We start from the raw sequence: 19,596 nt of genomic DNA, 5'->3' as shown, positions 1-19,596 counted from the left end.
AGGTGAGTTATCTTGCAGGGCTGGGGCAATATCCTGTGGGAGACTGTTTATGTCCCAAACTAGTATCTAATATATGATACTGTTTCTCCCATAGCCAGGATTCATGGGTCCAGGAATCATGGATAGGGAGGAATAGGAATGATACCCCTTAATATTATTCCTGGTGATTTACTACCAAAATGTTCACTTCCTGTTCCCACAGCCTTAGGCTCTGCTGGTCCCTAGCTTCAAAGGGAGGAGTGTTTCTACCAGAAGACACAATGGCTCTACTGAACTGGAAGGTGAGACTGCCACCCAGCCATTTTGGGCTCCTCAGACCTCTGAACCAATAGGCAAAGTACTGGCTTGGGTGATTGGTCCTCAATGCCAAGAGGAAATGGAGCTGCTACTATCACGTAGTCTGGTTCCAGGCCCAAATCCTGTGTGATCTTTAGGTCCAATATCAGCAGTTACAAAGTTGTGCCTGGCAGCCCTCACGGAGAAAAGCTGAGCCCACCACACCATGTGCTTGGTGCACAGTCAGTGCCCTGCAGTTTTCCAGAAGGAGCTGCAGTTGAGTACTCACGCTTCCCTGACCCCTGGGCCAGCCATGCTCATACACATACCTTCCTTCCTTGTCCTCCATTCAGCACCTCCATTCAGCAGCCTTTTTACTGGGGGCCCAGACGAGGTACTTTTCTCCCCTTTGATTCAGTACTTTCCCATACCTAGCCCTTCCCCCAGCCAACAGGCTCATGAAGAAGCAGGAGCCTTTTGTTTGGGACTTCCCAGCAGTGAAATGCACCCCTCATCTGAGCTGATCCACCCGACTCTCACCCAGTGCCATTCTGCAGGTGCAGCCAGCACCTCTGGGGAGTCAGGACCATTTTGTGTCTCTTGCTTATACTGTTCCAGCAAGTGAACAAAGGCTTACTTTTTTCTTTTGGTTTGGCCCCTTGTCCTAATCAACCACCTGGACACTTGGTTGCTTTTCCGTTACACAAAGGAGGTTAGGAAGACCATGTCTGGAATGCAGAATACCCCTTAGGGCATCTGCCCCCATGCCCTGTGACTGAAGTCAATGGAAAACCAACAACCCCATTCAGGCAGGACTGTTAACGACCCAGGCCCCTCAAGAATCACCCTACAGGCAAAGAACCCTGACCAGCAGGCTGTGGTGCTCCCAGGGGCAAAGGGGATATGGAATGAGTAATAGAAAAAAGTAGCTCTACATACCAGTTAGGACCAGGCAGTCAGTTTCAGAAACAAGGGCTGTAATGGTTATGAATATTTCTCATTTTGTTATGACTATGTGGATGTATAAATTTTTAAGCAATTATCTTTGCATTCTTCCTGCTCTTATCCCTTATCATCTAACATAAGATGCATAAATAACAGTTAACTTTACAACACAGTATGTAAGTTTCAGGATGTTAAGGAAAATAGTGAACACCAATCAGGAACTTCTGCATCCTCTGGGGAAAGGGTTAACACATTTTTGGTTGTAAGATAGCTGCATCATCTCCCGTGGAAGTATGACTCTGTGGTTGCCTTTATCTGGAGATTAGTCATAGTTTAAGGGGAAGTATATGAGTGCCAAGTTTACAGGGGTGATGACCGGTTTTATGTGGGAACTTGACTAGTCTAATATTCCCAGTTACTCATTCAAACACTCATCAAGGGGTTGCCATGAATGTATTTTGTAGGTTTGATTAGCAATTACAGTCCACATAAATAAAATACAGTCCATAAAATAAAGTCCATGACTTTAAGGAGATGATCCTTGATAATCTGAGGGGCCCTACATACAATCACATATATCCTTTTAAGAAGGAGGCAGAGGAATTTTTGAGATAGAAGTGCACAGAGGAGAAGGGGATGTGAAAATAGAGGCAGAGAATGAAATGATGCTGCCATAAGCCAAGGAATGCCTGGAGCCACCAGAAGCTGGAATAGGCAAGAAGGGACTCTCCCTTCGAGCTTCTGGAGGGCGTGCAGAAAAAGTCTGACTCCAGACTTTTCCAGAATGATGAGAGAACGTACTTCGGTTGTTTTAAGCCACTAAATCTGTGGCATTTGTTAGAGCAGCCCTCAGAAACTAATATAGGTAGTTAATAATAAAACATAGTAAGAAAAGAAACTGTATCTGAGGCATACGAGCCTGCTATAAACTATCAGCCCCACAGAGGCATGAGAATGAGGCAGGAGTCATATCCTACTTCCCCCCGTGAGCTAAGTAATCAGCTCTTGAAGCCGCTTGCTATGTGGACTCCAGACCGACTGCTGCTACCAGCAGCTAACTAACCAGGCAAGGCCACACACTGGACACCATAACCCATACCCCACAGTTCAGCAATGTATAGTCAATCACTAATCAATCTTATTTATCTAACCAATGAGAATTCCTGACAAACAGCCGTATCAGCCTACTCCCTGTCCCTCTTTTTGCTTTGGAAAATCTGCTTCTAACAAAGGCCAAACAAAACTCATATCCAAGATTACCCAGGTCTGAGTCTTCTAGGCTGCTGCCCTCACCCTGGCTCAAGTAAACTTTTTAAAATTATATTCTGTGTCTCAACCTCCTCCTTCAGGTCAATAATATAATGAGAATCAGATAATATTGTAGAGAAAGAATGAGACAGTACATGCTTCCATTAAATTACTGCACAAATAAAACTAGTTTGTGTGTGTGTGTGTGTGTGTGTGTGTGTGTGTGTGTGTGTGTGTTTGAGATAGAGTCTCGCTCTGTAGCTCAGGCTGGAGTACAGTGGCGTGATCTCGGCTCACTGCAACTTCCACCTCCCTGGTCCCGGTTCAAGCAATTCTCCTACCTCAGCCTCCCAAGTAGCTGGGATTACAGGCACTAGCCACCATGCCCAGCTAATTTTTGTATTTTTTTGATAGATACAGGGTTTCACCATGTTGGCCAGTCTGGTCTTGAACTTCTGACCTCGTGACCCACCCGCCTCAGACCAAAGTGCTGGGATTATAAGCGTGAGCCACTGCACCCGGCCAAAACTAGTTTTAAAATTAATTCTTATTCAGATGCCAAAAGTTAAAATGTCCTCCCTCCCCTTTGCCCAAAATATGAAACCTGTAACTCTTCAATATTCCCTTTCCCATTTCGCCATTTCCTCAGAGATCTGACCAGGTGTGGCAAATAGTCATGTCCCAGAAGAGAACTGATATATCAAAAGGCCTAAAACAAGGAAAGCAAACCTCTAATTTAAAATGTTAATAATATCCACCAGGATCAAATGATAGTTTAAACCCCTGAAGCTATATAGAAATTATATTCTACATCATACTACCATACTGTAGTTTACTCTGAAAACTGCAAGTAAGGTCTAGAAAGCCACCAAAATACATGATTCTTAAAACTTTAAGTGGCTTTTCTTAAGAGTGTTGGTTAGCTTCAGAGGTTGAAATACCAATTTGCTTCCTTTATTTGAAATTTGAGAAATACCTAATGTAGATGATGGGTTGATGGGTGCAGCATATCAGCACAGCACATGTATACCTATGTAACAAATCTGACATTCTGCACATGTACCCCAGGAGTATAATTAAAAAACAAAAAGAACTTTGACAGGAAGACAACATCTAGAACTGGGTAATATTATCTGCAGCAGTCTTTCTTACATAGCCCTTTTATATTTGCCCTGAAGAAAGAAAACGCTGAGCTAATGACAAAAGACAATCTTGGGGGACTTTGTCGTAAAATCTGAGGGTAGAGAATCAGTATGCAAGCAAGACTTCAAGTGGCAGCCCCTTTGGAATCAGCTCCTCACACTCTTGGGTATCCATTCAAGCTCTGAGGGATGGAATTCCAATACTACCACGCCAGCCACCATGGAAGGTAAGCAACTCTAAAGGATGAGCGGAGGGGAAGTGGGAAAGGAGAGAGCAGAAGGGCGAATAGAACGTGAGTTTCTGGAGGGCAGAGATTTTGCCCTATTTGTTCTCATCCTATCACCTGCATGTGAAACAGAGAAGGCAGTAAATATCTGTGAAGTAGGTCAATGCCTAGAAGATACGGGTGGAGGAATGAAAGAAAGAAGTAAAGACAGGAGGAATGTAAACTTTTTGGAAGTATATAGGGGAGAAAGCAATTAGAATAATTTAAGGAGAAAGTTACATCTCAAAACCCAGCTCTGAAACTGAAATTTAATATGTGTCTCATCCACAGCAGCAATTTAAGGAAAACAAAATGAGTAATTTCCTTAGGTCTTGGGTCCTAGATGGGGGTAAACTATTTTTTGCTGTAAAATTTTAGCATGTATTCCCCAAACAGACAAAGAAATTTCTCATTTAATTCACTGTTTCATCTTACTAACACTAGTAGGACTGATAGAAAATTTAATTATTGTATGTTTCATTAAGTAAAAAGTAGAAGAAACCTAGCAGTTAGCAAACTCCAGACCCACACAGTATTTGGAGGATTTCTCTAAATGTCAGATATGAATTATTTTTTTCCTATTTACCTGATTGATATGATAGAAGAACTAAGGTATAAAGACTCTGGGAAATTTTAGTTTGAAAAAACAATGCAACACATAATTTTCCTATGTCTTCCAGGAAAGAACAACCACTATTTGCGGCCTTTTAAAACTCAAGCTGTAAACCATGAGGTTAAATGAGGCTAAACACCTCATAAAGATCCCTGGACACAGAAACGTTCAGAAAACACTGCTGACAGATGACTGTCATTGGTATGGAGGGCTCAGAGATCTGGCAACAAAAACCCAGATTCACTACAATTCTTGCTTTAAATCGTGTTTTTGTTACCACTCCTATAAAACTAGATGACACTATTCTATTTTAACTAGTATAAGCCTTTATATTTTTCTTATCATCAATAAGAAATGTATCTTCTGTTTTTAAGGCAATTTATAATGCTGGTAAATACCGCTCTAAAAAATTGGTAAGTATTTATAACTATATGTCTATACCTTTCAAACTAAGTGATTCTTAAAATTGACACTAGGTGAAAATATTCTCCTTCCCCATCTTCATATTAGAAAACAATTATCTTGGGGGTGGGTTTTATAATCTTACTATGTCCCCTGTTATCAAATCAGTACTTTCAGATATATTCCATAAAAAAGGGGGAACAAACCTATATTATTCTCCCATTTTAAGAAATTAATATGTTATAGTTCATGAAATCCACATCTGAAATACTAGTACAATGAAGAAAACATGGGTTCTAGGAGCAAACAGATGTGAGCTTGAATCTCTAATCCACAACTTACAAATATAACCGCTCTATGGACTATTTCCCCATCTACACCATGCAGCTCTTTTAAATGTCAAATGAGGTAATGAGTGTTAAGACTCTAGCATCGCCCTAATACACAGGAAGTACTCAACAAATATTTAAAACAAATATTCATAAAAGTCTCTTTAAGTATCTTTATTTTTCAAATATTCTACCACCCGATGAAAGCATTAAGAAACCAGTTCTTTTCAAATCAGCCATGGCCACAAAACTAACGTATTTAACACAGATTAATATACTGCCAAAATATGCAAACTCACTTGTACATGTATGCACAAACTGCTAAAGTCCAAAAACTAAAAATTTCATCAACTGCAAACATACAGAGCATGCAAAATATCACAGGCCTTTAGATAGCTTCCAATTTCATTTACAGGCAAGGTACAGGGAAAAGGTTAATTGGGTAAAAGGACTTGAAATGACAATGAATATCAGCTGAATAAGGTCCCATGTCACCAGCTCTGTGTTCACTATGGCACTTAGCATGCAGGACCTCCACATGCTTGTGGAATAAATATGAAATATCCCCAATTTTAGTTGTTCTCTTCAAGTTTTATTACCTTATATTTAAAGTGCATTGGTTAAAACTTAAGAAAAATGTCTTACTTATTATTTCATTTAGCTTTAAGTAAAATAAAGACCATCAAAAATGAAAATGAACACTAGAGCCTTTTTTTAACTTTGAAAATAAGTTAATATTTTCTCAGGCTGGTTTGTGAGTACACGGGTATTCCTTTATTCACATGTTTTAAATTAATTACATGTATCCTCAGACACGGAACAGTCCATGCCATAGAGACTGTTTGTTTTTGAATAGAAGGAAAGGAGGCCTTCCTGGAGAAAGGGAAGAAAGGCAAATGGATGTATGAGAAAAATTATAAATCTGAAAAAATGTCACAGACTGACATTTTCTATATTCCAAGCTAAAGAACTTATCTGCAATATGCTATGAATTGCAGGTTAAGTAACAAGTTAGAAAGCAAAGGAATAGATTTTAAACAAGTCTAACCAACCATCTGCTAAAAAAAAAAAAAAAATTCAGATATATTTAAAACTCTACCTTTTGGTATAAATTTCATTTAAAGAAAAGGTTTACAGTGTTAAGAAAAATACTTAAAAAGGTAAATTGATAAGTTTAAGTATGCCTACTTTATTATTTCAGTTTTTATGATAAACATAAAAAGTATAAAGGACAATAGATACTTCTGAATGTCACTTGAAGAATTTGGATTTTCAGTTTTACATCTGAGATTGAGGAAAGTTACTGGCAAATACATTTCAATAGTGTTTATAAAAACTAGAAGAGGTTCAGAGATAGAACATAGAGGGCAGGCTATACTGATTTACAAGAAAGTAGTCATAAATCATAAATCAGAGCTAATACTCATTGGGTATTCACATGTGTTTTCCACAAAAATTTTATAAGGTAAGAATTATTATTCCCTCCATTTTACAGAGGATGAAACTGAAGTGGAGAGAGGTTAAACATCTCATCACACAGCTAGTCTGTGGCAAAGCTCAATTAAAACCCAGGCGTCTGCTTCTAGAGTCCCACTTGCAGTTGCAAGAGTAGAAATACATACTGAATCAAATTGAACCATAATGCAAATTCAGAGCAAACATAAAGAGTAAATGCGGGTGGATCCAATATGGCCGTTTAGGAACAGCTCAGGATTGCAGCTCCCAGTGAAAGCACAGAGGGTGAGTGGACGCCGCATTTTTATTGCCCACAGACTAGGAAATTCCCAGGCGGAGGAGCTCCACGGGTCGCCAGCGTGGCTGTTTCAGCCAGTGCGGCTGTGTCAGCTGGCGCGGCTGCTTTGCCCCACGTGGCTCCTTTGTCAGCGCCCTGGCGCAGCGGTTCTTCATACAAAATACACTGGTCCGGGTGCCCTTTTGGCTGGCGATTGGAGCCATGGGAAGTCGCCCATTCACCTGTTTAAAAAGGGGACTGAACAGGGAACCAGGACAGTAGATTCCAGGGCAAAAAAAGCGCCACGAATCTCAGTGCCGCTGTTTAAGCCAGCGCAGTCAGTCGCCGCATGGGAAAACACACAGATCCCAGCACCTCTTCAACAGGGGACTGGAACACCAACTTAAAAAAAAAAAGGCTCTGAGGCAGGGAGCCAGGTGATCAGGCTTGGCTGGTCCCACCCCCACAAAAGAACAGCAACCAGAAACTCTCTGGATTAAGAGTTTCACAGCAAGCTCAGCTGAACCCGGGATGGTCCAGCTCCATGGGGGAAGGGCGTCTGCCATTACCGAGGCAGTCCACCACTATGGAGGTAGTCAGCCAATGCTGAGGCAGCCCGCCGTTGCCAAGGCAACCCGCCATTGCTGAGGCAGCCCGCCATTGCCAAGGCAACCCGCCACTGCAGAGAGACTCCGCCTCAACAGAGGCGGGCCACCATCACCAAAGCAGTTCTAACTACACCCATATAAACAGGACAGCAGGGAAATTCACTCAGCAGCTGGGCAGAGAACACAGCAGCTCAGCAAAGCCTCTGCAGGCAGACAGCGACTAGGCTGCCTCCTTGCTGGGCAGGGCAGCTCTGAAGGAAAAAAAAAAAGGCAGCAACATAACTGAAACTCATAAAGCCCTAAATCCCTGGGACAGAGCACCTGGGAACAAAAAGCGGTTTATAAATTCTGCTGCAGCAGACCTAAATGTACCTGCCTAGCAGCTCTGAATGAACAATGGAGCTCACAGCTCAGCATTTGAGCTCCTATAAAGAACAGATGGTCTCCTCAAGCAGCTCCATGACCCCTGTATATCCAAAGAGCCACCTCATAAAGGAGAGATCAGACTGACATTTGGTTGGTATCCCTCTGGGACAAAGACAGCAGAAGAAGAAAACTGGTAACAACCCTTACTGTTCTGCAGCTGCTGCAGGTGATCCCCAGGCACGCAGGGCCTGGAGTGGGCCTCAGCAGACCTACAGCAGAGGGGCCAGGCTGTTAGAAGGAAAACTAAGAAATAGAAATTACCTCATCATCAACAAACAGAACATCCACTCAGAGACCCAATCTGAAAGCCAGCAACTACAAAGACGACAGGTGGACAAATCCACAAAGATGGGAAGAAACCAGCGCAAAAAGGATGAAAACACCCAAAACCAGAACATCTCTACTCCTACAAGGGATCACAAGTCCTTACCAGCAAGGGAACAAGGTTGGAGGGAGAACGAGTGTGATGAAATGACAGAATCAGACTTCAGAAGGTGGGTAGTAAGAAACTTCTGTGAACTTAAAGAACATGTCTAACCCAATGCAAAGAAACTAAGAAACTTGAAAAAAGATTTGACAAAATGCTAACGAGAATGGACAAAATAGAAAGGAATATAAGTGAATTGATGGAGCTGAAAAACACAACATGAGAACTTCACGAAGCATGCACAAGTATCAACAGCAAAATTGACCAAGCAGAAGAAAGGATATCAGAGGTCGAAGATCAACTCAATGAAATAAAACAGGAAGGCAAGAATAGAGAAAAAAGGGTAAAAAGGAATGAACAAAGTCTCCAAGAAATGTGGGACTATGTGAAAAGACCTAATCTACGTTTGATAGGCGTACCTGAATGCGATGAAGAGAATGAATCCAAGCTGGAAAATACTCTTCAGGATATTATCCAGGAAAACTTCCCCAACCTAGCAAGGCAAGCAAATGTTCAAGTCCAGGAAATACAGAGAACACCACAAAGATATTCGTCAAGAAGAGCAAACCCAAGGCACATAATCGTCAGATTCACCAGGGTTGAAATGAAGGAGAAAATACTAAGGGCAGCGAGAGAGAAAGGTCGGGTCACCCGCAAAGGTAAGCCCATCAGACTCACAGCAGATCTCTTGGCAGAAGCCCTACAAGCCAGAAGAGAGTGGGGGCCAATATTCCACATCCTTAAGGAAAAGAACTTTCAACCCAGAGTCACCTATCCAGCCAAACTAAGCTTCATAAGTGAAGGAAAAATAAAATCCTTTGTGAACATGCAAGTAATCAGTGATTTCGTTACCACCAGGCCAACTTTACAACAGCTTCTGAAAGAGGCTCTACACATATAAAGTAACAACCACTACCAGCCACTCCAAAAACATGCCAAATGGTAAAGAGCATCAACACAATGAAGAATCTGCATCAACTAATGGGCAAAACAGCTAGCTAGAGCCAAAATGGCAGTATCAAATTCACACATAATAATATTAACCATAAATATAAATGGACTAAATGCCCCAATCAAAAGACACAGACTGGCAAATTGGATAAAAAACCAAAACCCATCGGTGTACTGTATCTGGAAACCCATCTCACATGCAAGGATACAAAAAGGCTCTAAATAAAGGGATGGAGGAAGATTTACCAAGCAAATGTAGAGGAAAAAAAAAGCAGGAGTTGCAATTCTCATCTCTGATAAATTAGACTTTAAAGCAACAAAGATCAAAAGAGACAAAGAAGGACATTACATAATGGTAAAAGGATCAATGCAACAAGAAGAGCTAATGATCCTAAATATATATGCACCCAATATAGGAGCACCCAGATACATAAGGCAAGTTCTTAATGACATACAAAGACACTTAGACTCCCACACAATTATAGTGGGAGACTTTAACACCCGATTGTCAATATTAGACAAATCAACCAGACAGAAAATTAACAAGGATATCCAGGACTTGAACTCAGACCTGGACAAAGCAAACCTAATAGACATTTACAGAACTCTCCACCCCAAATCCACAGAATATACATTCTTCTCAGCACCACATCACACCTACTCTAACACTGACCACATAATTGGAAGTAAATCACCCCTCAGCAAATGCAAAAGAACGGAAATCATAACAAACAGTCTCTCAGACGACAGTGCAATCAAGTTAAAACTCAGAATTCAAAAACTAACCCAGAACCGCACAGCTTCATGGAAACTAAACAACTGGCTCTTGAATGTTGACTGGATAAACAATGAAATGAAGACAGAAATAAAGATGTTTTTGGAAACCAACGAGAATGAAGACATAACATACCAGAATCTCTGGGACACATTTAAAGCAGTCTCTAGAGGAAAATATATAGCAATAAGTGCCCACATGAGAAGAAAGGAGAGATGAAAAATTGACACCCTATCATCAAAACTGAAAGAGCAAGAGGAGCAAGATCAAAAAAACTCAAAGTCTAGCAGAAGACAAGAAATAGCTAAGATCAGAACAGAACTGAAGGAGATAAAGACACAAAAAAACCTTCAAAAATTCAATAAATCCAGGAGCTGGTTTTTTGAAAAGATCAACAAAATAGACCACTAGCCAGATTAATAAAAAAGAAAAGAGGGAATAACCAAATAGATGCAATAAAAAACGATAAAGGAGATATCACCACAGATTCTACAGAAATTCAAACCATCATCAGAGATTATTACAAAAAACTCTAAGCACATAAAACTAGTAAACCTGGAAGAAATGGACAAATTCTGGACACTTGCCTCCTCCCAAGCCTAAACCAGGAAAAAGCCGAAACCCTGAACAGACCCATAACAAGGTCTGAAGTTGAGGCAGCAATTAAGAGCTTACCACCCAAAAAAAGCCCAGGTCCAGACGGGTTCACAGCCGAATTCTACCAGATATACAAAGAGGAGCTGGCATCATTCCTTCTGAAACTATTCCAAACAATACAAAAAGAGGGAATTCTTCCCAAATCATTTTATAAGACCAACATCATCCTGATTCCAAAGCCCGACAGAGACTCAACAAGGAAAGAAAACTTCAGGCCAATATCCATGATGAACATAGATGCAAAAATCTTCAATAAAATAATGACAAGCCGATTGCAACAGCACATCAAAAAGCTTATCCACCATGATCAAGTAGGCTTCATCCCGGGGATGCAAGGCTGGTTCAACATACGCAAGTCTATAAACGTAATTCACCACAGAAAGAGAACCAAAGACAAAAACCACATGATTATCTCAATTGATGCGGAGAAGGCTTTTGACAAACTTCAACAGACCTTTATGCTAAAAACCCTCAATAAGCAAGGTATTGATGGAACGTATCTCAAAATAATAAAAGCTATTTACGACAAACCAAACAGCCAATATCATACTGAATGGGCAAAAACTGGAAGCATTCCCCTTGAAATGTGGCACTAGACAAGGATGCCCTCTCTCACCACTCCTATTCAATATAGTACTAGAAGTTCTAGCCAGAGCAATCAGGCAAGAAAAAGAAATAAAGGGTATTCAAATAGGAAAGGAGGAAGTCAAATTGTCTCTATTTGCAGATGACATGATTGAATATCTAGAACATCCCATCGTCTCAGCCCAAAAGCTCCTGAAACTGATAAGCAACTTCAGCAAAGTTTCAGGATACAAAATCAATGTGCAAAAATCACATGCATTCCTATACACCAATAACAGACTTAAAGAGAGCCAAATCAAGAACAAACTTCCATTCACAATTGCCATGAAGAGAATAAAATATCTAGGAATACAACTAACAAGGACCTCTTCAAGGAGAACTACAAACCACTGCTTAAGGAAATAAGAGAGGACACAAACAGATGGAGAAACATTCCATGTTCATGGTTAGGAAGAATCAATATCGTGAAAATGGCCATACTGCCCAAAGTAATTTACAGATTCAACGCTATCCCCATCAGGCTACCAATGACTTTCGTCACAGAACTGGAAAAAACCACCTTAATCTTCATATGGAACCAAAAGAGAGCCCACATAGCCAAGTCAACTCTAAGCAAAAAGAACAAAGCGGGAGGCATCACACTACCGGACTTCAAACTATAGTACAAGGCTACAGTAATCAAAACAGCATGGTACTGGTACCAAAACAGAGATGTGGACCAATGGAACAGAACAGAGGTCTCAGGGGCAACACAACATATCTACAACCATCTGATCTTTGACAAACCAGACGAAAACAAGCAATGGGGAAAGGATTCCCTGTTTAATAAACAGTGTTGGGAAAACTGGCTAGCCATGTGCAGAAAGCAGAAACTGGACCCCTTCCTGACACCTTACACTAAAATTAACTCCAGATGGATTAAAGACTTAAACATAAGACCTAACACCATAAAAACCCTAGAAGAAAATCTAGGCAAAACCATTCAGGACATAGGTGTAGGCAAGGACTTCATGACCAAAACACCAAAAGCATTGGCAACAAAAGCCAAAATATACAAATGGGACCTAATCAAACTCCACAGCTTCTGCACATCAAAAGAAACAGTCATTAGAGTGAATCAGCAACCAACAGAATGGGAAAAAATTTTTGCAGTTTACCCATCTGACAAAAGACTGATATCCAGAATTTACAAAGAACTAAAACAGATTTACAAGAAAAAAACAAGCCCATTCAAAAGTGGGCAAAGAATATGAACAGATACTTTACAAAAGAAGACATACATGAGGTCAACAAACATATGAAAAAATGCTCATCATCACTAGTCATCAGAGAAATGCAAATTAAAAAAACATTGAGATACCATCTCATGCCAGTTAGAATGGCGATGATTAAAAAATCTGGAGACAACAGATGCTGGAGAGGATGTGGAGAAATAGAAACACTTTTACACTGTTGGTGGGAGTGTAAATTAGTTCAACTGTTGTGGAAGACAGTGTGGCGATTCCTCAAGGACCTAGAAATAGAAATTCCTTTGACCCAGCAATCCCATTACTAGGTATATATCCAAAGGATTATAAATCATTCTACTATAAGGACACGTGCACACGAATGTTCACTGCAGCACTGTTTACAAGAGCAAAGAACTGGAACCAACCCAAATGCCCATCAATGATAGACTGGGCAGGGAAAATGTGGCACATATACACCATGAAATATTATGCAGCCATCAAAAACGTTGAGTTTGTTTCCTTTGTAGGGACATGGATGAACCTGGAAACCATCATTCTCAGCAAACTGACAGAAGAGCAGAAGATCAAACACCGCATGTTCTTGCTCATAGGTGGGTGTTGAACAATGAGAACACATGGACAGAGGGAGGGGAGCACTACACATTGGGGTCATTTGGGGGGAAATAGGGGAGCAATGGTGGGGGGTGGGGAGTTGGGGAGAGATAGCAAGGGGAGAGATGCCAGATGTAGGTGTTGGGGAGGAAGGCAGCAAATCACACTGGCACGTGTGTACCTATGCAACAATCCTGCATGTTCTTCACATGTACCCCCAAACCTAAAATGCAATAAAATAAATAAATTGAAAAAAAAAAGAGTATATGCTTTTATTTTTTACCCAACAACCACCTTTTGAGTGCTGATTATGTGCCAGGTGCAAAACTGTAGCCTCCTTTCTAATTCAAGTAATGCTAAATTTACAATCTGTTTTGAGTAGACATTAAAAATGACTTAAGTCAAAGAAATATTATTTAAAAAAAAATAGGCACTTAATTACAACAACCATGATGACATCATATATTTGTATGTAATTTCCACTCAGCTAACAAAATATTTAAATCAAAATAAATTAGAAAATGAGACAGAATTGCTTTGCCCAGATACTTTCTCATTGTATTAGTCATTTGAATTATAAGAACAGCAAAGTAAGAAAAGAGGTATTTTTATTGGGAAAAAAGGAGGAGCACAGGGTAGTGCGAAAGACAGGAAATCAGAAGATCATGTGTAATTCTTTGAAAATTTGACATCATGGAGAAAAGGGAATTGTGTTGCAGCCATATCTATAAGTCTTAATAGCCAGCACAAAGGGGGCTTTTCTTTCATAGCAAAAAAAAAAAAAGCAGCCACATGGATTTCAAAGATTTTTCTTGAAAAGTTATTTTCATTGTGCCTCTGTTATTCCTTGAAGACAGAAGCTGGAATGAGGTTTCAGGTTTGCACTTGGAATAAAATTAGCCTGACTGTATAGTTGGTGTCAATATAGAAGTTTGTTGACTGTTTTGTTTGCTTTGCTGTACTCTGCTCCACTGTTGTAAAATCTGTCAGGCCCAGCTGCCATCTCCCATCCAAAACCCAAGTTTCCCAATAAAAAGTACCACAGCTGTATGGAATGGGTCACCAGAGATTTGAACCTCCACAAGCATTACTCATCTGGTCCTGCCCTGCTCTGCAGTGTTGGCCAAAAGGCAATGTCAAGTTCACCTCCTACTTGGGACACCCAAAGTAAAGAGCTTAAACAACTCTTCTAAAGATTCTTTTTTTTTTTTTTTTGTCTTTTAAAAAAAAAGTTAAAGAAGCTGTTGAATGTATTTTAGCCCAATATAAATATAAATTAAGGATACAATCTACCTAACATTGCCTTGAATGGGATTTTATGCTGCTTACAAGAAGAAAGAAACCTAAGAATCCATAAAGCTGACCAATTCATTCAACAGTTCTTTTTATTTAAAGGCTCTACTATATGTCTATCCCAGAAAGACTAAATATCCATTTTAAAACACAAATAGACAGAAAAAAAAAAAAAAAACACTCCCTGTAGCATTGGTTTTAATTCAAATCCTTACATGTTTATGATAAACTTAAAAGTTCAAAATGTGCTAAGCTGGATGCATCACGATACCTGACTTCAATCTATACTACAAGGCTACAGCAACCAAAACAGCGTAATACTGCTACCAAAACAGATATATAGACCAATGAAACAGAACAGAGGCCTCAGGAATAATGCCACACATCTATAACCATCTGATCTTTGCAAACCTGACAAAAACAAGCAACGGGGAAAGGATTCCCTAATTTAATAAATAGTGTTGGGAAAACTGGCTATCCATATGCAGGAAACTGAAACTGGGCCCCTTCCTTACACCTTACACAAAAATTAACTCGAGATGGATTAAAGACTTAAATATAAAAACTAAAACCATAAGAACCCTAGAAAAAAACCTAGGTAATACCATTCAGGACATAGGCATGGGCAAAGACGTTATGACTAAAACACCAAAAACAATGGCCAAAAAAAGCCAAAATTGACAAATGGGACCTAGTTAAACTAAGGAGCTTCTGCACAGCAAAAGAAACTATCATCAGAGTGAACACGCAAACTACAGAATGGGAGAACATTTTTGCAATCTATCCATCCGACAAGGGGCTAATATCTAAAATCTACAAAGAACTTAAACAAATTTACAAGAAAAAAAACCACATCAAAAAGTGGGCAAAGGATATGAACCAACACTTCTCAAAAGAAGACATTTATGCAGCCAACAAACATATGAAAACAGAAGCTCATCATCACTGGTCATTAGAGAAATGCAAATCAAAACCACAATGAGATACCATCTCACATCAGTTAGAATGGCAACCATCAAAAAGTCAGGAAACAACAGATGCTGGAGAGAATGTGGAGAAATAGGAACACTTTTACACTGTTGGTGGGAGTGTAAATTAGTTCAACCATTGTGGAAGACAGTGTGGTGATTCCTCAAGAATCTAGATATAGAAATACCATTTGGCCCAGCAATTCTATTACTGGGTATGTACCCAAAGGATTATAAATCATTCTAGTATAAAGACACATTCATTTCTATGTTTATTGCAACACTGTTCACAATAGCAAAGACTTGGAACCAACCCAAATGCCCATCAACGATAGACTGGATAAAGAAAATGTGGCCCATATACACCATGTAATACTATGCAGCCATAAAATAAGATGAGTTCATGTCCTTTGCAGGGACATGGATGAAGATGGAAACCATCATTCTCAGAAAACTAACACAAGAACAGAAAACCAAACATTACATGTTCTCACTCTTAACTGGGAGTTGAGCAGTGACAACAGATGGACACAGGGAGGGGGACACCACACACTGGGGTCTGTTGAGGGGTAGGAGTATTGGGGAGGGATAGCATTAGGAGAAATACCTAATGTAGAAGACAGGTTGATGGGTGCAGCAAACCACCATGGCACATGTATACCTATGTAACAAATCTGCACATTCTGCACATGTATCCTTGAACTTAAAGTATAATTAAAAAAAAAAAAAAAAAGGTTCAAAATGTCCTAGATAAGAAAGTTGATGGCATGAGTCAGTATTCTGATATGATCAAAAGTAGCATAAATATGGGTTGCTACAATAAACATAAAAGGAAATATCAATGAAAAATGCATATATTGATCATTCCATCAGCAAAATCTACAGCTAATACTGAGATATTACATTAGTCACATTTCAATTTATTTAAAGCCTTTCTAGTAAACATTTATGTTTTGTAATAATGACATTTTATTATAACTTGCTAAGATATTTTAAAATGATGATGTTCTAAACTACTCATCTTCTAAGGACACTTATTAATATTATGAAGCTATAGGTCGTTCTAATATGTTAAGGATGCAATAGCGAGTCTCTGAATACCGAAAACTTTGCTCAGATTCCTGGTTCAAGCATAGCACACAAAATAAATTATTCTAAGCGAGCTAAATAACCAATATTAAAACCTGTACCATATGACAGCATTCTTAATCATACTAACCTGTAATGTATAAGCTTTTTAATAATTGCTTTCTATGCCAATTACTTTGTATAATATAGTTTTACAAAAATTAGGAAGAACTCTATGGTACTGGATTTGAACTGGAGATTGCATTATAAACTCATCATTTAAATATACATTTCCCAGCGCTATCCACTGGAAGAGCCTAGAAGGAATAACACCCAAGTTGCAATGAGCACATCTAGTGCTCAAGTCTTAGCTACTAAATACCATTTTGCACTGAACAGAACCAGAGTTCTCTAGGGAAGTGGCTGATTCCAGGTCTGAAATAGGATCATTTAAACATGAGAAATGTTGTGCTAAGAGAGCAAGTGTTTCTGAGGCTAATAAACACATGTGAACTAGACTATGAAAATGTTTGAAAGAACTCACACTGGCCAAATCTGGTAGTTTGAGGATCAGAAATAACAAATACAGCAACAGATTATAACACATTAATATAAAAGAAAAAAGAATAGAAATGGTAATGTATTATAATACTGAACAGAAAAGGAATCCATGAGTCCTTAATGATACCCAACATGAAGCAGAACAAAAATGTGGGAGCAGAGTGAGGGAACTTCTTTTTGCCAGAAGAATTCAAGTTTTAAACATAGAAGGAATAGAATTTATTTAAAAATCATCATTTTGTAAGCCCCAAAGCAATAATGCAGGCAAAGATCATCAATGAATAGTAAAACCACTGAATGACAGGGTATTGAGAAATATTATATTCATAAGATCTCAAAATATCATTCCATGCATTACTCATCACAAAAGAGAAAGGATACCTTTATGGTGCAGACATCTGGCAGATTCCATCTGAACCTGGTCAGCAAATTTACCATCACCGAAAATAGAAAGGACATGCAACACAATGGTTATTTGTGCCAAGCCAAAGAACCACATACTCCCATGCATAATGTTAAAAAGAAGTATACTTAAAAGGATGGCGGGAGGTAAGTCTGGTGTGGTAAACAAGATCTGATCATGAGTTAGGATTATCCCCAGTCAAGAGTTAGGTGAAGAAACTGAAGTTCAGAGAAGCAACTGTCAAAGTCATGTATCTAGTGATTGGTGAAGGGGAATTTGAACAAAGTGAGTCTGATTCTGAAACCCAGATTCTTTTGACTGCAGGATCCTGGCTATCCCAGCCATCAATGGGTCTAAAGCCTAAGTCCAGCCATATGAAAATGGCTTCCTTATGTGCTAGCCAGCAACTTTAGGGACCAGCCCTGCAGCGCACCTGCCCTAGCCTCAGTCTGTCCTTTACTAGCCTACTTATCTCTGGATAGTCCTCTCATGGGAGTCAACCTAATCTGCCTCTCCACCAAAGCTGGGCAACATCACTGCTACAGAAAAGATGGCTGGAAGCCTTTGGCTATATTACAGAGTTAAGAAAACTGACTCAATTATCACACAGATGGAAATCTGCAAAGTTAATGAAGACAGGCCTGTAGAACAACCAAAATTAAATTGTTATCATTTTATTGTTCTAGTCCATTTAAATGAATAAAATTGAACATGTGACATACCCATGAAATGCTTGCCCATGTTCCATTATCAGGGTCTCAAATGAAAATCAGTCCTCATTTTAATTAACTTACACCCAGACTTCTGTCATAATAAAGCCAAAAACCTATTCAGTATCTCTAAATAAATGTGTCTGTCTTGGTCCATTCAGGCTGCTGCAACAAAACACCTTACATTGGGTAAGCTATGAACAACAGAAACTTATTTTTCACAGTTCTGAAGGCTGGAAGTCCAAGGTCAAGGCACCGGCAGACTAAGTGTCTGGTGAAGGCTCTTTCTTCATAGATGACCACTTCTGTGTAACCTCACATGCTACATGGGAAAGCAGCTCTTTGGGGCCTCTTATCAGAGCATTAATTGATCCCATTCTCAGGGGTGAAGCCCTCAGGACCTGATCACCTCCCAAAGGCCCCACATTCTAATACCAACCATCTTGGTGACTGTGTTCAACAGATGATTCTGGGGGGTAGAGGAGGACATTCAGACCACAGTAATGGCCAAAACCAAACACCTGATTTTCTTCCTAAACCTGATACTTCATTCTTTCATCAAGGCTGAAACCTTGATGCCATCACTGGCATCTTTCTCTCCTACTTCATAGCTAATTCATCAGGAAATCTTGTTGGCTGTACCCTGAAAAAGCATCCACAATCCTTTCATTTCCCATCCAGTCTACTGCTTCTGCCACGGCCCTGCCACCACCAGCCCTCACCTAGGTGGGCCACTGGCCTCCTAACTCATCTCCCTGTGTCTGCCGTTTTTCTCCTACAGTCAGTTCCCAACACAGCAGCCACAGTGATCTTAGGAAGTAAAATCAGGTCACTTCTCTGCTTAAAACTCTTCAATGGGTCAGGTATAGTGACTTATACCTGTAATACCAGCACCTCTGGTAGCTGAGAGGACCACCTGAGTCCAGCAGTTCCAGGCTATGCTGTGCAACATAGTAAGACGCCTTATCTACATAAAAACTTTAAAAATTAGCCGGATGTGGTGGCACACACCTGTAGTCCCAGCTACTTGGGAGGCTCCAGTGGGAGGACTGCTTGAGCCTAGAAGGTCAAGGCTGCACTGAGCCATGATTGCACTACTGTACTTAGCCTGAGCAACAGACTGAGACCCTGTCTCAAAACAATGTGCAAGTGAATAAATAAACTCTTCAGTGGCTTCCTATCTTAGAGAGAAGACAAAATCCTTCATGCAGCCCTGAATATCCTGGGAGAACTTTGCTCTCCTCCTCTACCGACAGGACCTCCTTGCAGTGTCTCCAAACATGCCAGCCACGTTCTGAGGCCACATTTTTGCAATTGCTCCTTTTTCCTTCTGCTTGAAACTTGTTACCAGCTGTCTGCATGTCTCACCT

General features: G+C 39.9%; 1 protein-coding gene across 6 annotated transcripts in view; it reads right to left on the bottom strand.

Annotated features, from left to right (window-relative positions):
• The window catches only part of PDE10A (phosphodiesterase 10A), a 685,830-nt gene that overhangs the window by 263,726 nt on the left and 402,508 nt on the right, over positions 1-19,596 (bottom strand). Inside the window, exon 1 of one of the 6 annotated variants that reach the window (XM_032253238.1) lies at positions 8,378-8,389. The exons of the other annotated variants lie outside the window; for them this stretch is intronic. The gene's annotated coding sequence lies outside the window, so the exon portion shown is untranslated. Of the gene's footprint in view, positions 1-8,377; positions 8,390-19,596 lie in introns of those variants that run through there. 6 annotated transcript variants of the gene reach the window in all.

The sequence above is a fragment of the Sapajus apella genome, unplaced genomic scaffold, assembly GCF_009761245.1.
Source record: "Sapajus apella isolate SASKATOON/1434 unplaced genomic scaffold, GSC_monkey_1.0 scaffold82, whole genome shotgun sequence".
NCBI lineage: Eukaryota > Metazoa > Chordata > Mammalia > Primates > Cebidae > Sapajus > Sapajus apella.
This window is presented reverse-complemented; position numbering and strand designations above follow the sequence as displayed.